This window comes from Phyllobates terribilis, unplaced genomic scaffold (genome assembly GCF_046119375.1).
Source record: "Phyllobates terribilis strain yellow unplaced genomic scaffold, ASM4611937v1 Scaffold_11__3_contigs__length_659146591, whole genome shotgun sequence".
NCBI classification, from domain to species: Eukaryota; Metazoa; Chordata; class Amphibia; order Anura; family Dendrobatidae; genus Phyllobates; species Phyllobates terribilis.
The window spans coordinates 651,805,267-651,825,094 of NW_027362771.1; the positions used below are offsets into that span (position 1 = coordinate 651,805,267).

Below are 19,828 nucleotides of genomic sequence, written 5' to 3' on the forward strand. Positions count from 1 at the left end.
TTATGGTGTAGTGGTGTCTGGACTGTGTGTATATAGAGGTTATGGTGTAGTGGTGTGTGGACTGTGTGTATATAGAGGTTATGGTGTAGTGGTGTCTGGACTGTGTGTATATACAGGTTATGGTGTAGTGGTGTCTGGACTGTGTGTGTATACAGGTTATGGTGTAGTGGTGTCTGGACTGTGTGTATATACAGGTTATGGTGTAGTGGTGTCTGGACTGTGTATATACAGGTTATGGTATAGTGGTGTCTGGACTGTGTGTATATACAGGTTATGGCGTAGTGGTGTCTGGACTGTGTGTATATACAGGTTATGGTGTAGTGGTGTCTGGACTGTGTGTGTATACAGGTTATGGTGTAGTGGTGTCTGGACTGTGTGTATATACAGGTTATGGCGTAGTGGTGTCTGGACTGTGTATATACAGGTTATGGTATAGTGGTGTCTGGACTGTGTGTATATACAGGTTATGGCGTAGTGGTGTCTGGACTGTGTATATACAGGTTATGGTGTAGTGGTGTCTGGACTGTGTGTATATACAGGTTATGGTGTAGTGGTGTCTGGACTGTGTGTATATACAGGTTATGGTGTAGTAATGTCTGGACTGTGTGTATATACAGGTTACGGTGTAGTGGTGTCTGGACTGTGTATATACAGGTTATGGTGTAGTGGTGTCTGGACTGTGTGTATATACAGGTTATGGCGTAGTGGTGTCTGGACTGTGTATATACAGGTTATGGTGTAGTGGTGTCTGGACTGTGTGTATATACAGGTTATGGCGTAGTGGTGTCTGGACTGTGTGTATATAGAGGTTATGGTGTAGTGGTGTGTGGACTGTGTGTATATAGAGGTTATGGTGTAGTGGTGTCTGGACTGTGTGTATATACAGGTTATGGTGTAGTGGTGTCTGGACTGTGTGTGTATACAGGTTATGGTGTAGTGGTGTCTGGACTGTGTGTATATACAGGTTATGGCGTAGTGGTGTCTGGACTGTGTATATACAGGTTATGGTATAGTGGTGTCTGGACTGTGTGTATATACAGGTTATGGCGTAGTGGTGTCTGGACTGTGTATATACAGGTTATGGTGTAGTGGTGTCTGGACTGTGTGTATATACAGGTTATGGTGTAGTGGTGTCTGGACTGTGTGTATATACAGGTTATGGTGTAGTGGTGTCTGGACTGTGTGTATATACAGGTTATGGCGTAGTGGTGTCTGGACTGTGTATATACAGGTTATGGTGTAGTGGTGTCTGGACTGTGTGTATATACAGGTTATGGTGTAGTGGTGTCTGGACTGTGTGTGTATACAGGTTATGGCGTAGTGGTGTCTGGACTGTGTGTATATACAGGTTATGGTATAGTGGTGTCTGGACTGTGTGTATATACAGGTTATGGTGTAGTGGTGTCAGGACTGTGTGTATATACAGGTTATGGTGTAGCAGTGTCTGGACTGTGTGTATATAGAGGTTATGGTGTAGTGGTGTCTGGACTGTGTGTATATAGAGGTTATGGCGTAGTGGTGTCTGGACTGTGTGTATATAGAGGTTATGGCGTAGTGGTGTCTGGACTGTGTGTATATACAGGATATGGTGTAGTGGTGTCTGGACTGTGTGTATATAGAGGTTATGGTGTAGCAGTGTCTGGACTGTGTGTATATAGAGGTTATGGTGTAGTGGTGTCTGGACTGTGTGTATATAGAGGTTATGGCATAGTGGTGTCTGGACTGTGTGTATATACAGGTTATGGTGTAGTGGTGTCTGGACTGTGTGTATATAGAGGTTATGGTGTAGTGGTGTCTGGACTGTGTGTATATACAGGTTATGGCGTAGTGGTGTCTGGACTGTGTGTATACAGGTTATGGTGTAGTGGTGTCTGGACTGTGTGTATATACAGGTTATGGCGTAGTGGTGTCTGGACTGTGTGTATATACAGGTTATGGCGTAGTGGTGTCTGGACTGTGTGTATATACAGGTTATGGCGTAGTGGTGTCTGGACTGTGTGTATACAGGTTATGGTGTAGTGGTGTCTGGACTGTGTGCATATACAGGTTTTGGCGTAGTAGTGTCTGGACTGTGTGTATATACAGGTTATGGCGTAGGGGTGTCTGGACTGTGTGTATACAGGTTATGGTGTAGTGTTGTCTGGACTGTGTGTATATACAGGTTATGGCGTAGTGGTGTCTGGACTGTGTGTATATACAGGTTATGGCGTAGTGGTGTCTGGACTGTGTGTATACAGGTTATTGTGTAGCGGTGTCTGGACTGTGTGTATATACAGGTTATGGTGTAGTGGTGTCTGGACTGTGTGTATATAGAGGTTATGGCGTAGTGGTGTCTGGACTGTGTGTATATACAGGTTATGGTGTAGTGGTGTCTGGACTGTGTGTGTATAGAGGTTATGGCGTAGTGGTGTCTGGACTGTGTGTGTATACAGGTTATGGTGTAGTGGTGTCTGGACTGTGTGTATATACAGGTTATGGTATAGTGGTTGTCTGGACAGTGTGTATATAGAGGTTATGGTGTAGTGGTGTCTGGACTGTGTGTATATACAGGTTATGGTGTAGTGGTGTCTGGACTGTGTATATACAGGTTATGGTGTAGTGGTGTCTGGACTGTGTTTATACAGGTTATGGTGTAGTGGTGTCTGGACTGTGTGTATATACAGGTTATGGTGTAGTGGTGTCTGGACTGTGTATATACAGGTCACGGTGTAGTGGAGTCTGGACTGTGTGTATATACAGGTTATGGTGTAGTGGTGTCTGGACTGTGTGTATATACAGGTTATGGTGTAGTGGTGTCTGGACTGTGTGTATACAGGTTATGGTGTAATGGTGTCTGGACTGTGTTTATATACAGGTTATGGTGTAGTGGTGTCTGGACTGTGTGTATATAGAGGTTATGGCGTAGTGGTGTCTGGACTGTGTGTGTATACAGGTTATGGTGTAGTGGTGTCTGGACTGTGTGTATATACAGGTTATGGTATAGTGGTTTTCTGGACAGTGTGTATATAGAGGTTATGGTGTAGTGGTGTCTGGACTGTGTGTATATACAGGTTATGGTGTAGTGGTGTCTGGACTGTGTATATACAGGTCACGGTGTAGTGGAGTCTGGACTGTGTGTATATACAGGTTATGGTGTAGTGGTGTGTGGACTGTGTGTATATACAGGTTATGGTGTAGTGGTGTCTGGACTGTGTATATACAGGTCACGGTGTAGTGGAGTCTGGACTGTGTGTATATACAGGTTATGGTGTAGTGGTGTCTGGACTGTGTGTATACACAGGTTATGGTGTAGTGGTGTCTGGACTGTGTGTATATACAGGTTATGGTGTAGTGTTGTCTGGACTGTGTGTATATACAGGTTATGGTATAGTGGTTGTCTGTACTGTGTGTATATATAGGTTATGGTGTAGTGGTGTCTGGACTGTGTATATACAGGTTATGGTATAGTGGTGTCTGGACTGTGTGTATATACAGGTTATGGTGTAGTGGTGTCTGGACTGTGTGTATATACAGGTTATGGTCTAGTGGTGTCTGGACTGTGTGCATATATAGGTTATGGTGTAGTGGTGTGTGGACTGTGTGTATATACAGGTTATGGTGTAATGGTGTCTGGACTGTGTTTATATACAGGTTATGGCGTAGTGGTGTCTGGACTGTGTGTATATACAGGTTATGGTGTAGTGGTTGTCTGTACTGTGTGTATATACAGGTTATGGTGTAGTGGTGTCTGGACTGTGTGTATATAGAGGTTATGGTGTAGTGTTGTCTGGACTGTGTGTATATACAGGTTATGGTATAGTGGTTGTCTGTACTGTGTGTATATATAGGTTATGGTGTAGTGGTGTCTGGACTGTGTATATAGAGGTTATGGCGTAGTGGTGTCTGGACTGTGTGTGTATACAGGTTATGGTGTAGTGGTGTCTGGACTGTGTGTATATACAGGTTATGGTGTAGTGGTGTCTGGACTGTGTGTATATACAGGTTATGGCATAGTGGTTGTCTGTACTGTGTGTATATAGAGGTTATGGTGTAGTGGTGTCTGGACTGTGTGTATATACAGGTTATGGTGTAGTGGTGTCTGGACTGTGTGTATATAGAGGTTATGGCGTAGTGGTGTCTGGACTGTGTGTATATACAGGTTATGGTGTAGTGGTGTCTGGACTGTGTGTATATAGAGGTTATGGTGTAGTGGTGTCTGGCCTGTGTGTATATACAGGTTATGGCGTAGTGGTGTCTGGACTGTGTGTATACAGGTTATGGTGTAGTGGTGTCTGGACTGTGTGTATATACAGGTTATGGTGTAGTGGTGTCTGGACTGTGTGTGTACAGGTTATGGTGTAGTGGTGTCTGGACTGTGTGTATATACAGGTTATGGTGTAGTGGTGTCTGGACTGTGTGTGTATACAGGTTATGGTGTAGTGGTGTCTGGACTGTGTGTATATAGAGGTTATGGCGTAGTGGTGTCTGGACTGTGTGTGTATACAGGTTATGGTGTAGTGGTGTCTGGACTGTGTGTATATACAGGTTATGGTGTAGTGGTGTCTGGACTGTGTGTATATAGAGGTTATGGTGTAGTGGTGTCTGGACTGTGTGTATATACAGGTTATGGTGTAGTGGTGTCTGGACTGTGTGTGTATACAGGTTATGGTGTAGTGGTGTCTGGACTGTGTGTATATACAGGTTATGGTGTAGTGGTGTCTGGACTGTGTGTATATAGAGGTTATGGTGTAGTGGTGTCTGGACTGTGTGTATATACAGGTTATGGTGTAGTGGTGTCTGGACTGTGTGTATATAGAGGTTATGGAGTAGTGGTGTCTGGACTGTGTGTGTATACAGGTTATGGTGTAGCGGTGTCTGGACTGTGTGTGTATACAGGTTATGGTATAGTGGTGTCTGGACTGTGTGTATATAGAGGTTATGGCGTAGTGGTGTCTGGACTGTGTGTATATAGAGGTTATGGCGTAGTGGTGTCTGGACTGTGTGTGTATACAGGTTATGGTGTAGTGGTGTCTGGACTGTGTGTATATACAGGTTATGGTGTAGTGGTGTCTGGACTGTGTGTATATACAGGTTATGGTGTAGTGGTTGTCTGTACTGTGTGTATATAGAGGTTATGGTGTAGTGGTGTCTGGACTGTGTGTATATACAGGTTATGGCGTAGTGGTGTCTGGACTGTGTGTATATACAGGTTATGGCGTAGTGGTGTCTGGACTGTGTGTATATACAGGTTATGGTGTAGTGGTGTCTGGACTGTGTGTATATACAGGTTATGGTGTAGTGGTGTCTGGACTGTGTGTATATAGAGGTTATGGTGTAGTGGTGCGTGGACTGTGTGTATATACAGGTTATGGTGTAGTGGTGTCTGGACTGTGTGTATATACAGGTTATGGTGTAGTAATGTCTGGACTGTGTGTATATACAGGTTATGGTGTAGTGGTGTCTGGACTGTGTATATACAGGTTATGGTGTAGTAGTGTCTGGACTGTGTGTATATACAGGTTATGGTGTAGTGGTGTGTGGACTGTGTGTATATACAGGTTATGGTGTAGTGGTGTCTGGACTGTGTGTATATACAGGTTATGGTGTAGTAGTGTCTGGACTGTGTGTATATACAGGTTATGGTGTAGTGGTGTCTGGACTGTGTATATACAGGTTATGGTGTAGTAGTGTCTGGACTGTGTGTATATACAGGTTATGGTGTAGTGGTGTCTGGACTGTGTGTATATACAGGTTATGGTGTAGTGGTGTCCGGACTGTGTGTATATACAGGTTATGGTGTAGTGGTGTCAGGACTGTGTGTATATACAGGTTATGGTGTAGTGGTGCGTGGACTGTGTGTATATACAGGTTATGGTGTAGTGGTGTCTGGACTGTGTGTATATACAGGTTATGGCGTAGTGGTGTCTGGACTGTGTGTATATACAGGTTATGGTGTAGTGGTGTCTGGACTGTGTGTATATACAGGTTATGGTGTAGTGGTGTCTGGACTGTGTGTATATACAGGTTATGGTGTAGTGGTGTCAGGACTGTGTGTATATACAGGTTATGGTGTAGTGGTGCGTGGACTGTGTGTATATACAGGTCATGGTGTAGTGGTGTCTGGACTGTGTGTATATACAGGTTATGGCGTAGTGGTGTCTGGACTGTGTGTATATACAGGTTATGGTGTAGTGGTGTCTGGACTGTGTGTATATACTGGTTATGGTGTAGTGGTGTCTGGATCTGTGTGTATATACAGGTTATGGTGTAGTGGTGTCAGAACTGTGTGTATATACAGGTTATGGTGTAGTGGTGCGTGGACTGTGTGTATATACAGGTTATGGTGTAGTGGTGTCTGGACTGTGTGTATATACAGGTTATGGTGTAGTGGTGTCTGGACTGTGTGTATATACAGGTTATGGTGTAGTGGTGTCTGGACTGTGTGTATATACAGGTTATGGTGTAGTGGTGCGTGGACTGTGTGTATATACAGGTTATGGTGTCGTGGTGTCTGGACTGTGTGTATATAGAGGTTATGGTGTAGTGGTGTCTGGACTGTGTGTATATAGAGGTTATGGTGTAGTGGTGTCTGGACTGTGTGTATATACAGGTTATGGTGTAGTGGTTCTGGACTGTGTTTATATACAGGTTATGGTTTAGTGGTGTCTGGACTGTGTGTATATACAGGTTATGGTGTAGTGGTGTCTGGACTGTGTGTATATACAGGTTATGGTGTAGTAGTGTCTGGACTGTGTGTATATACAGGTTATGGTGTAGTGGTGTCTGGACTGTGTATATACAGGTTATGGTGTAGTAGTGTCTGGACTGTGTGTATATACAGGTTATGGTGTAGTGGTGTCTGGACTGTGTGTATATACAGGTTATGGTGTAGTGGTGTCAGGACTGTGTGTATATACAGGTTATGGTGTAGTGGTGTCTGGACTGTGTGTATATACAGGTTATGGTGTAGTGGTCTCTGGACTGTGTGTATATACAGGTCACGGTGTAGCGGTCTCTGGACTGTGTGTATATACAGGTCACGGTGTAGCGGTCTCTGGACTGTGTGTATATATATACAGGTCACGGTGTAGCGGTGTATGGACTGTGTATATACAGGTCACGGTGTCTGGACTGTGTATATACAGGTCACAGTGTAGCGGTGTCTGGACTGTGTGTATATACAGGTCACGGTGTAGTGGAGTCTGGACTGTGTGTATATACAGGTTATGGTGTAGTGGTGCCTGGACTGTGTGTATATACAGGTTATGGTGTAGTGGTGTCTGGACTGTGTGTATATACAGGTTATGGTGTAGTGGTGTCTGGACTGAGTGTATATACAGGTCACGGTGTAGCGGTCTCTGGACTGTGTGTATATACAGGTTATGGTGTAGTGGTGTCTGGACTGTGTGTGTATACAGGTTATGGTATAGTGGTGTCTGGACTGTGTGTATATAGAGGTTATGGCGTAGTGGTGTCTGGACTGTGTGTATATAGAGGTTATGGCGTAGTGGTGTCTGGACTGTGTGTGTATACAGGTTATGGTGTAGTGGTGTCTGGACTGTGTGTATATACAGGTTATGGTGTAGTGGTGTCTGGACTGTGTGTATATACAGGTTATGGTGTAGTGGTTGTCTGTACTGTGTGTATATAGAGGTTATGGTGTAGTGGTGTCTGGACTGTGTGTATATACAGGTTATGGCGTAGTGGTGTCTGGACTGTGTGTATATACAGGTTATGGCGTAGTGGTGTCTGGACTGTGTGTATATACAGGTTATGGTGTAGTGGTGTCTGGACTGTGTGTATATACAGGTTATGGTGTAGTGGTGTCTGGACTGTGTGTATATAGAGGTTATGGTGTAGTGGTGCGTGGACTGTGTGTATATACAGGTTATGGTGTAGTGGTGTCTGGACTGTGTGTATATACAGGTTATGGTGTAGTAATGTCTGGACTGTGTGTATATACAGGTTATGGTGTAGTGGTGTCTGGACTGTGTATATACAGGTTATGGTGTAGTAGTGTCTGGACTGTGTGTATATACAGGTTATGGTGTAGTGGTGTGTGGACTGTGTGTATATACAGGTTATGGTGTAGTGGTGTCTGGACTGTGTGTATATACAGGTTATGGTGTAGTAGTGTCTGGACTGTGTGTATATACAGGTTATGGTGTAGTGGTGTCTGGACTGTGTATATACAGGTTATGGTGTAGTAGTGTCTGGACTGTGTGTATATACAGGTTATGGTGTAGTGGTGTCTGGACTGTGTGTATATACAGGTTATGGTGTAGTGGTGTCCGGACTGTGTGTATATACAGGTTATGGTGTAGTGGTGTCAGGACTGTGTGTATATACAGGTTATGGTGTAGTGGTGCGTGGACTGTGTGTATATACAGGTTATGGTGTAGTGGTGTCTGGACTGTGTGTATATACAGGTTATGGCGTAGTGGTGTCTGGACTGTGTGTATATACAGGTTATGGTGTAGTGGTGTCTGGACTGTGTGTATATACAGGTTATGGTGTAGTGGTGTCTGGACTGTGTGTATATACAGGTTATGGTGTAGTGGTGTCAGGACTGTGTGTATATACAGGTTATGGTGTAGTGGTGCGTGGACTGTGTGTATATACAGGTCATGGTGTAGTGGTGTCTGGACTGTGTGTATATACAGGTTATGGCGTAGTGGTGTCTGGACTGTGTGTATATACAGGTTATGGTGTAGTGGTGTCTGGACTGTGTGTATATACTGGTTATGGTGTAGTGGTGTCTGGATCTGTGTGTATATACAGGTTATGGTGTAGTGGTGTCAGAACTGTGTGTATATACAGGTTATGGTGTAGTGGTGCGTGGACTGTGTGTATATACAGGTTATGGTGTAGTGGTGTCTGGACTGTGTGTATATACAGGTTATGGTGTAGTGGTGTCTGGACTGTGTGTATATACAGGTTATGGTGTAGTGGTGTCTGGACTGTGTGTATATACAGGTTATGGTGTAGTGGTGCGTGGACTGTGTGTATATACAGGTTATGGTGTCGTGGTGTCTGGACTGTGTGTATATAGAGGTTATGGTGTAGTGGTGTCTGGACTGTGTGTATATAGAGGTTATGGTGTAGTGGTGTCTGGACTGTGTGTATATACAGGTTATGGTGTAGTGGTTCTGGACTGTGTTTATATACAGGTTATGGTTTAGTGGTGTCTGGACTGTGTGTATATACAGGTTATGGTGTAGTGGTGTCTGGACTGTGTGTATATACAGGTTATGGTGTAGTAGTGTCTGGACTGTGTGTATATACAGGTTATGGTGTAGTGGTGTCTGGACTGTGTATATACAGGTTATGGTGTAGTAGTGTCTGGACTGTGTGTATATACAGGTTATGGTGTAGTGGTGTCTGGACTGTGTGTATATACAGGTTATGGTGTAGTGGTGTCAGGACTGTGTGTATATACAGGTTATGGTGTAGTGGTGTCTGGACTGTGTGTATATACAGGTTATGGTGTAGTGGTCTCTGGACTGTGTGTATATACAGGTCACGGTGTAGCGGTCTCTGGACTGTGTGTATATACAGGTCACGGTGTAGCGGTCTCTGGACTGTGTGTATATATATACAGGTCACGGTGTAGCGGTGTATGGACTGTGTATATACAGGTCACGGTGTCTGGACTGTGTATATACAGGTCACAGTGTAGCGGTGTCTGGACTGTGTGTATATACAGGTCACGGTGTAGTGGAGTCTGGACTGTGTGTATATACAGGTTATGGTGTAGTGGTGCCTGGACTGTGTGTATATACAGGTTATGGTGTAGTGGTGTCTGGACTGTGTGTATATACAGGTTATGGTGTAGTGGTGTCTGGACTGAGTGTATATACAGGTCACGGTGTAGCGGTCTCTGGACTGTGTGTATATACAGGTTATGGTGTAGTGGTGTCTGGACTGTGTGTATATACAGGTCACGGTGTAGCGGTCTCTGGACTGTGTATATATATATATATATACAGGTCACGGAGTAGCGGTGTCTGGACTGTGTATATACAGGTCACGGTGTCTGGACTGTGTGTATATACAGGTCACTGTGTAGTGGAGTCTGGACTGTGTGTATATACAGGTCACGGTGTAGCGGTCTCTGTACTGTGTGTATATACAGGTCACGGTGTAGTGGTCTCTGTACTGCGTGTATATACAGGTCACCATGTAGCGGTCTGTGGACTGTCTGTATATATACAGGTCACGGTGTAATGGTGTCTGGACTGTGTGTATATACAGGTCACGGTGTAGCGGTCTCTGTACTGTGTGCATATACAGGTCACTATGTAGCGGTCTGTGTGTATATATACAGGTCACGGTGTAATGGAGTCTGGACTGTGTGTATATACAGGTCACGGTGTAGCGGTCTCTGTACTTTGTGTATATACAGGTCACTGTGTAGCGGTCTGTGGACTGTGTGTATATATACAGGTCACGGTGTAATGGAGTCTGGACTGTGTGTTTATACAGGTCACCATGTAACGGTCTGTGGACTGTGTGTATATACAGGTCACGGTGTAATGGTGTCTGGACTGTGTGTATATACAGGTCACGGTGTAATGGAGTCTGGACTGTGTGTTTATACAGGTCACCATGTAGCGGTCTGTGGACTGTGTGTATATACAGGTCACGGTGTAACGGTGTCTGGACTGTGTGTATATACAGGTTATGGTGTAATGGAGTCTGGACTGTGTGTTTATACAGGTCACCATGTAGCGGTCTGTGGACTGTGTGTATATACAGGTCACGGTGTAACGGTGTCTGGACTGTGTGTATATACAGGTTATGGTGTAGTAGTGTCTGGACTGTGTGTATATACAGGTCACGGTGTCTGGACTGTGTGTATATACAGGTTATAGTGTAGTAGTGTCTGGACTGTGTGTATATACAGGTCACCATGTAGCGGTCTGTGGACTGTGTGTATATACAGGTCACGGTGTAGCGGTCTCTGGACTGTGTGTATATACAGGTAACCATGTAGCGGTCTGTGGACTGTGTGTATATACAGGTCACGGTGTAGCGGTCTCTGGACTGTGTGTATATACAGGTCACGGTGTAATGGTGTCTGGACTGTGTGTATATACAGGTCACGGAGTAGCGGTGTCTGGACTGTGTATATACAGGTCACGGTGTCTGGACTGTGTGTATATACAGGTCACGGTGTAGTGGAGTCTGGACTGTGTGTATATACAGGTCACGGTGTAGCGGTCTCTGGACTGTGCATATATATACAGGTCACGGAGTAGCGGTGTCTGGACTGTGTATATACAGGTCACGGTGTCTGGACTGTGTGTATATAAAGGTCACGGTGTAGCGGTCTGTGGACTGTGTGTATATACAGGTCACGGTGTAATGGTGTCTGGACTGTGTGTATTTTACTCACTTGGGTGCTATGGGAGGCAAACAGGAGGCATGTTTCTTTAAATCTTCATGTTGGTTTATTACATTATAAACCCCGTAAAAGTAAAGGAAAACAAATAGCCTTTAGTTCAGGGAAAGCAAAGTATAATGTCCATTAAGCAAGTCTGTGCTTAAAAGGTTATTCCCATCTCCCAGATCCTGTCCCAATATGTAGTAGGTATAATAATAATATTAGCAAATACCTCCAATTAGAAATGTAGTATAGTATTTCTGATTCTCTGTCTCGTTCCTCATGTGCAGGCATTGCAGGACCTTAGGTGACAGTTAGTTAGCTAGCTGCTACTGGTCGTAACCATGGATACCTAAGGTCCTGTATTGCCTGCACATGAGCTAAATGACATAGCGAATCAAAAATACTGTACTACATTTCTAATTGGAGGTATTTGCTAATATAATTATTATTACACCTACTACATACTGGGATAGGATCTTGGAGATGGGAATACCCCTTTAAGCCAGTCCTGTGGGCACACAGGCTGGATACCGTTCAGCTCACTGGCTCAGTCGGGCGAAACAACACACAGGAGGTCTTCTCCCTCCAAACACACAAACCATGTGCCAAACAACGGCCTCCATTTTAACGGCTGTTAACCACACTGAAAAAAATTGACCATAGATGTATTAAAGTACGCACCTTATTAACAAAAATTCACAGTATTTGCTGTACTATTTTCCCAAATGTAATAAAATATAACTTTTAATAAATAATTCATAAAATACAATAGACAAAAGAGCACCCAAGTGATAACCACATGTGAGGGACTAACACTATAAAAACCTATCACTCCTCCCTGCCTAACTGTGGAGGTTGGCATCCTGAATTCCTGCGCATATGGTGCCCCCGCTCCTCGGCGGCTGTCCCTTCTTACCCTATTAGACCCTCTTACTAGATAGGGACTGATATAAAGTGCTTGAAGCTACAAACCATATAATTAATATAATTCATGCACAAAGCCAGATACACATACCTCCCATCGACTATGAGACCATTAGCCACCTTACAGTATATACAGGTCATGATGTAGTGGTGCATGGACTGTGTATATACAGGTTGCGGTGTAGTGGTGAGTGGACTGTGTGTATATACAGGTTGCGGTGTAGTGGTGCGTGGACTGTGTATATACAGGTTGCAGTGTAGTGGTGCGTGAACTGTGTGTACAGGTTGCGGTGTAGTGGTGCGTGGCCTGTATATACAGGTTGCGGTGTAGTGGTGTCTGGACTGTGTGTATATACAGGTTGCGGTGTAGTGGTGTGTGGACTGTGTATATACAGGTTGCGATGTAGTGGTGCGTGGACTGTGTATATACAGGTTCCAGTGTAGTGGTGCGTGGACTGTGTATATACAGGTTGCAGTGTAGTGGTGCGTAGACTGTGTGTATATACAGGTTCCAGAGTAGTGGTGCGTGGACTGTGTATATACTCTGATTCACAGCTGAATGCATTCTGTAGCACATATATTGTGGGCCAGTAGTCTGTTAGACTTTAGTCTGTGTCCATCACCTTAAGTGTGGCCATTGCTTAAGTGTGAGAAATATGAATTAATCCTGAAGTGAGCTGAAGGTAACTGGATACTAAGTCACAGTAAACAATGTTTGTGTTTGTTTTCACTCTCACCCCCTTAATCCTTCACCTTTTTCAAACACCCCTAATCCCTACACCTAGTAAGGAACTCTTCATCTCTCCCTCCATTCTCCCCACGCATCTCACCTCCTCCTCAGAGCTATTCCTCAACATACAATCCTTTGTCTCCAAACACAGACAGCCACCTCATGCCCTCTCCTGCTCCCACCTACTAACGCTTTCTCTGCTCCTCCTCACTACCGGCGATATCTCTCCACATCCAGGCCCTCCTCACCACATCCCTACAATCACTTCCACCTCCTACCCACGATCTATCCCAAACTTTCGTAACCCTTCTAACCTTATACCCATCCGCCCAGCCCCCGCTTCCCCAGTCTCTCTTAACAGGAGCTCTATGGAACGCTCGCTCCGTCTGCAATAAACTTTCCTACATTCACAATCTCTTCATCACTAACAAGCTTTCCTTCCTCGGCATCACTGAAACCTGGTTAACCCCCTCCGATACAGCCTCTCCTGCTGCACTTTCGTATGGCGGATTCCACCTTTCCCATACCCCCCGCCCCACCAGCAAGCATGGTGGAGAAATAGGTTTCCTCCTATCTGATAACTGCTCCTTCACCCATATCCCACTGCCACCCTCCATTACTCTCCCCTCTTTTGAAGTGCACTGCGTGAGCATCTACTAACCCTCTAACCTCCAACTGGCTGTCATTTACCGCCCCCCAGGATCAACCACCACCTTCTTTGACCACTTCACCACTTGACTACTTCATTTCCTCTCCCTTGACATCCCCAATATCCTCATGGGCGACTTTACCATCCCCATTGACACTTCCCTCTCAGCTGCCTCTAAGCTTCTATCCCTCACTTCCTCCTTCGGCCTTACTCAGTGGTCTTCTACACCCACCCACAAAGACGGCCACACACTGGACCTCATCTTCACCCGCCTCTGCTCCCTATCTAACCTCTCTAACTCACCTCTCCCTCTTTCTGACCACAACCTACTTACATTCTCTACCCTCTCCTCTCCAGGGCAACATCCCCACTCCACAAACTGGCATACCCTCACAGAAATCTCAAACACCTTGACCTACACTCACTCTCTGAATCCCTTCTCCTTCTTACAGACATTAGCTCCTTACATGATGCAGATGTTGCTGCCACTTTATACAACACCACAACAGCTGCAGCTCTCGATTCAGTCGCCCCCCTCACACATACCAAAGCTCGCACAATCAACAGACAACCCTGGCACACCAGCCTAACTAAAGAACTGCGACGGGCCTCCAGGGTTGCTGAGCGTAGTTCGAAAAGGTCCCACTCCAATGAGCACGTCATCGCATTCAAACAGTCTCTCACTACCTTCAAGTCCACACTCACTACAGCAAAACGAACATACTTCTCATCTCTCATATCCTCCCTGTCTCACAACCCCAAACAACTATTCAACACCTTCAATTCTCTCCTCCGTCCCCCAGTGCCTCCTTCCTCTCCTCTTATTTCAGCCGAAGACTTTGCCTCATTCTTCAAGCAGAAGATTGACACCATCAAACAAAGCTTTTGCCTAAAGCCCCCACAGCCTCTCCCCACACCTACTCAACCCTCCTCCTCCAAAACCACCTTCTCCACCATTATGGAATATCAACTTTCCTGTTTACTCTCCAAATCACACCTCACCACCTGTAAACTTGACCCAATCCCATCCCACCTCATCCCAAGCCTTACCACTATCTTCATCCCACCCCTAGCCCACCTCTTCAACCTGTCATTAACAACTGGCAACTTCCCCTCATGCTTCAAACATGCCTCAATCACACCCATCCTCAAAAAGCCCTCCCTTGACCCATCCTCTCTGTCTAGCTATCGTCCCATATCACTTCTCCCCTATGCCTCAAAACTACTGGAACAACACGTCCATTCTGAGCTGTCCTCCCACCTCTCCTCCTGTTCCCTCTTCGACCGCCTACAATCTGGTTTCTGACGGCCACATTCTACTGAAACTGCACTGACTAAAGTCACCAACAACTTACTAACCGCCAAATCCAAGTGACACTACTCTGTCCTCCTCCTCCTGGACCTGTCCTCCTCCTCCTAGACCTGTCATCTGCCTTCGACACAGTGGACCATTCCCTCTTATTACAGACTCTCTCATCTCTCGGCATCACAGACTTGGCCCTATCCTGGATCTCCTCATACCTAACAGACAGGACATTCAGTGTCTCCCACTCAAACACCACCTCCTCACCTCGCCCCCTATCTGTCGGTGTCCCCCAATGGTCAGTTCTAGGACCCCTGCTCCTCTCCATCTACACCTTCGGCCTGGGACAGCTCATAGAGTCCTATGGCTTTTAGTATTACCTCTATGCTGATGACACACAGATCTACCTCTCTGGACCCGATATCTGCTCCCTACTATCCAGAATCCCACAATATCTGTCCGCTATCTCATCCTTCTTCTCTGCTAGATTCCTAAAACTTAACATGGATAAAACAGAATTCATCATCTTTCCCCCATCTCATTCAGCCCCCCCAACTGACCTATCCATCATAGTCAATGGCTGCCCACTCTCCCCAGTCCCTCAAGCTCGCTGCCTTGGGGTAACCCTGGACTCGGAACTCTCCTTCAAACAACATATCCAAGCCCTTTCCACTTCCTGCCAACTCAAACTTAAAAATATCTCCCGGATCCGCACATTCCTCAACCATGAATCTGCAAAAACACTAGTGCACGCCCTCATCATCTCCCGCCTTGACTACTGCAACATCCTGCTCTGTGGCCTCCCCTCCAACACTCTTGTACCCCTCCAATCCATCCTAAACTCTGCTACCCGACTAATCCACCTCTCCCCCCACTATTCCACGGCCTCTCCTCTCTGTCAATCTCTTCACTGGCTCCCCATTGCTCAGAGACTCCAGTTCAAAACCCTAACCATGACATACAAAGCCATTCACAACCTATCTCCTCCATATACAGTACAGACCAAAAGTTTGGACACACCTTCTCATTGAAAGATTTTTCTGTATTTTCATGACTATGAAAATTGTACATTCACACTGAAGGCATCAAAACTATGAATTATCACATGTTGAATTATATACTTAACAAAAAAGTGTGAAACAACTGAAAATATGTCTTATATTCTAGGGTCTTCAAAGTAGCCACCTTTTGCTTTGATGACTGCTTTGCACACTCTTGGCATTCTCTTGATGCTTAGCACTTGTTGGCCCTTTTGCCTTCACTCTGCGGTCCAGCTCACCCCAAACCATCTCGATTGGGTTCAGGTCTGGTGACTGTGGAGGCCAGGTCATCTGGCGTAGCCCCCCATCACTCTCCTGCTTGGTCAAATAGCCCTTACACAGCCTGGAGGTGTGTTTGGGGTCATTGTCCTGTTGAAAAATAAATGATGGTCCAACTAAACGCAAACCGGATGGAATAGCATGCCGCTGCAAGATGCTGTGGTAGCCATGCTGGTTCAGTATGCCTTCAATGTTGAATAAATCCCCAACAGTGTCACCAGCAAAGCCCCCCCCACACCATCACACCTCCTCCTCTATGCTTCACGGTGGGAACCAGGCATGTAGAGTCCATCCGTTCACCTTTTCTGCGTCGCACAAAGACACGGTGGTTGGAACCAAAGATCTCAAATTTGGACTCATCAGACCAAAGCACAGATTTCCACTGGTCTAATGTCCATTCCTTGTGTTCTTTAGCCCAAACAAGTCTCTTCTGCTTGTTGCCTGTCCTTAGCAGTGGTTTCCTAGCAGCTATTTTACCATGAAGGCCTGCTGCACAAAGTCTCCTCTTAACAGTTGTTGAAGAGATGTGTCTGCTGCTAGAACTCTGTGTGGCATTGACCTGGTCTCTAATCTGAGCTGCTGTTAACCTGCGATTTCTGAGGCTGGTGACTCAGATAAACTTATCCTCAGAAGCAGAGGTGACTCTTGGTCTTCCTTTCCTGGGGCGGTCCTCATGTGAGCCAGTTTCTTTGTAGTGCTTGATGGTTTTTGCAACTGCACTTGGGGACACTTTTAAAGTTTTCCCAATTTTTCAACTGACTGACCTTCATTTCTTAAAGTAATGATGGACACTCATTTTTCTTTACTTAGCTGCTTCTTTCTTGCCATAATACAAATTCTAACAGTCTATTCAGTAGGACTATCAGCTGTGTATCCACCAGACTTCTGCACAACACAACTGATGGTCCCAACCCCATTAATAAGGCAAGAAATCCCACTTATTAAACCTGACAGGGCACACCTGTGAAGTGAAAACCATTTCCAGTGACTACCTCTTGAAGCTCATCAAGAGAATGCCAAGAGTGTGCAAAGCAGTGTAATGCAGCAGGTTGCTAGCATTACTGTAAATGGTCCAGGATGTGCTTACTGGACCATGTACCTTCCCCTTTATCTGACTGGTCACCTGACTGTGACATCACCCAGGTCCTGCATGCACAGTAAAGCTCTGTATACATGACTGTGACATCAGCAAGGTCCTGTCAGTATGAGGCTGTCTGTGCACAGCATATATAAACCTGCTTAATTTGAGACAGGTGTGTTCGGTGTGAGAGGCGTGAGGCCTGTTCCCCATGTGTGTGGGATACCGTGATAACGTGAAGCCTGGCAGCCTGAAGGCAAAGACTAGATCCTGTGCGGATGCTAGTGGCCTTGGAAGGCAGCGGCTTTGAAGTGAAGCCTGGTACCTGAAAGGTCGAGCCTGGATCCTGTGCGGATGTCAGTGGCCTTTGAGGGAGAGCCGGCTTGAGTAAGAGTCCTGGAAGGCAGAGCCTGGATCCTGTGTGGATGTCAGTGGCCTTTGAGGGAACGACGGCTGGAGACCCCTACCTGGGAATCCGCAGAGCCACAGTGGTGGCAGAATAACGGGCTGAGACAGCTATACCCGGCAAAGGTAATACCCGGTGCTATATGGACATTGTGATATGAACATTGCTACTTTATTACCTTGCCGTAAGCTGTACCCTGGAGCAAGTGGGCCGGTGTGCCACTTGGCTCATGAATTGTTTATGTGTGTAAACCTGCCGGTGGCGGACTAAGATGAACTGTGTGTGAACAGCGGTTTATGAAGTGCCATAATAAACTGCAACACTGTGTGAAAAACGTAAAGACATTGCACGTGTGCATTGATTGACGCAGCGAAGCGAGTTACCCCCAGTATGATGACGAGCGCTGCCTTACATATGGTTCGAGAGTGCGGGCAACGGCAGCCCGGTTGCTAGTGGCAACGACAACCCCGGTTGCTAGGGGCAACGGCACAGGACGACGAGTGTGGATAAAGCATCTTGCGGCAACTCGGCGGGGTTGCGAAGATTGGCGTCGCACTCAAACCTGGTTTGCTGTGGCTCGGCGGGGCTCACGAAGTATAAAGCATCTTGCGGCAACTCGGCGGGGTTGCGAAGATTCTCATCGCACTCAAATCCGGTTTTGCGGTGGCTTGGTGGGGCCACGAAAATTTTTCCGGGAGAGCGATGAAGTGCTAGTGTGAACAGTGTACCGCGATGGCTGTGAGCAAAGCAGCAGATCTGTCTGGAGCTATTGAGCGGTTGAAGGACCGGTTGGGACCGGAGCAGGTATTTGGGAAACTTTTTCTGGACATGGTGCAGGAACCGCAGGAGCTGTGGGCACCATATGGAATGGCTGCAGTGGACCATTCTATGGACTCTCCGGGGGCGCCAGTGTTGTCCCAGAGTGCCCAGGGAGGTGGTAAGAGATGTTGTGAACTGAGTCCTAAGACTACTGCAGATTTTTTGTGTAAAAATTACCCTGCCGGTGTGGTTGTTAAAAAGGGGGCGGAGTCTAAAAAAGGGGCGGATTTTCACAAGAGTGTGGAGTGTAGAAAACTGAAAATTGTTACTGTTGGTGGGTTGGTGCCTCCTAAAAATGACAATGTGACCGTTGATAACGGGGTAACTCCAGTAGAAGGGGGTGACGTCAAAGTGGGAGGTGACCTGTTAGTCCACAACACCATGGGTAGTGACACAGACCCCGTAGCTGACTGTGACACTATGAAAGTAAAAAGTGAGTTCAGTCAGGAGGGGCTAGACGTGGTGAGAGAGTCCCCATCTCGTAGACGGCGCAAGGGCCACAAAAAGGTTGCTCCTGTAGACTTGGCTGAAAATAAAAATAAAGAGAGGGTAGTACTGTGTGCCTTTGCTTCAAGTGTGGATCCTCCATTAGAGGTAGAAGAGGAGGTGACGTTGCCAGTAGCAACCTCCGGTACGGTACCGAGTCAGAAGGATCTGACAGCCCTGGAAGGGGAGGCGGCCAGTCGTGACCAAGAGCTGGAACCTATCGGCCAGCAGGGTCAGAGTGATGGGCAGCAATTATGTGGAAACCTGGGGAACGTGTCCTCAGACCAGCTGAACCTGGAGTCTGTACAGCAGAAAATACTCCAGCTTGTGAAGGACTTACAGCGAGATCTAAAGGGAAGCAACGAGGAAATTAACCAGTGGAAGGAAATGTTCTACGCAATTAAGGAGGACCGCCGCAAAACCCAGGAAGAGGTTTTGCAGTTGAAGCTTGAGAAGGAGGCGCGGCAGAATGGTGTTTCTGGACGCGAACAAATCCTAGAACGACTGCGCAAACAGCTCAACCAGGAGCTGTGTGACTCCAAGAAGGTGTGTGGTGAACGCAGTAGGGAACTGCAACAGAGTAAGAGAGATTATGAGGGTCTCCTCAAGGTGAAGGAGAAACTAGAGGAGGATAAGGTGGGTGCAGAGCAAGTGCACCAAGCGGTTGAGACCACTCTGCAAGACACCCGTGAGGAGAATGATGGTCTCCGGGGAAAGACCCTAGATCTGGAAGCTCAGGTGAAGGA

General features: G+C 46.2%; 2 protein-coding genes across 6 annotated transcripts in view; both read left to right on the top strand.

Annotated features, from left to right (window-relative positions):
* Positions 1–19,828, top strand: part of LOC141167189 (phospholipid scramblase 1-like) — a 477,203-nt gene that overhangs the window by 600 nt on the left and 456,775 nt on the right. The gene's annotated exons all lie outside the window — the stretch shown is intronic.
* LOC141167188 (phospholipid scramblase 1-like) overlaps positions 1–19,828 on the top strand; it is a 152,387-nt gene that overhangs the window by 501 nt on the left and 132,058 nt on the right. The gene's annotated exons all lie outside the window — the stretch shown is intronic.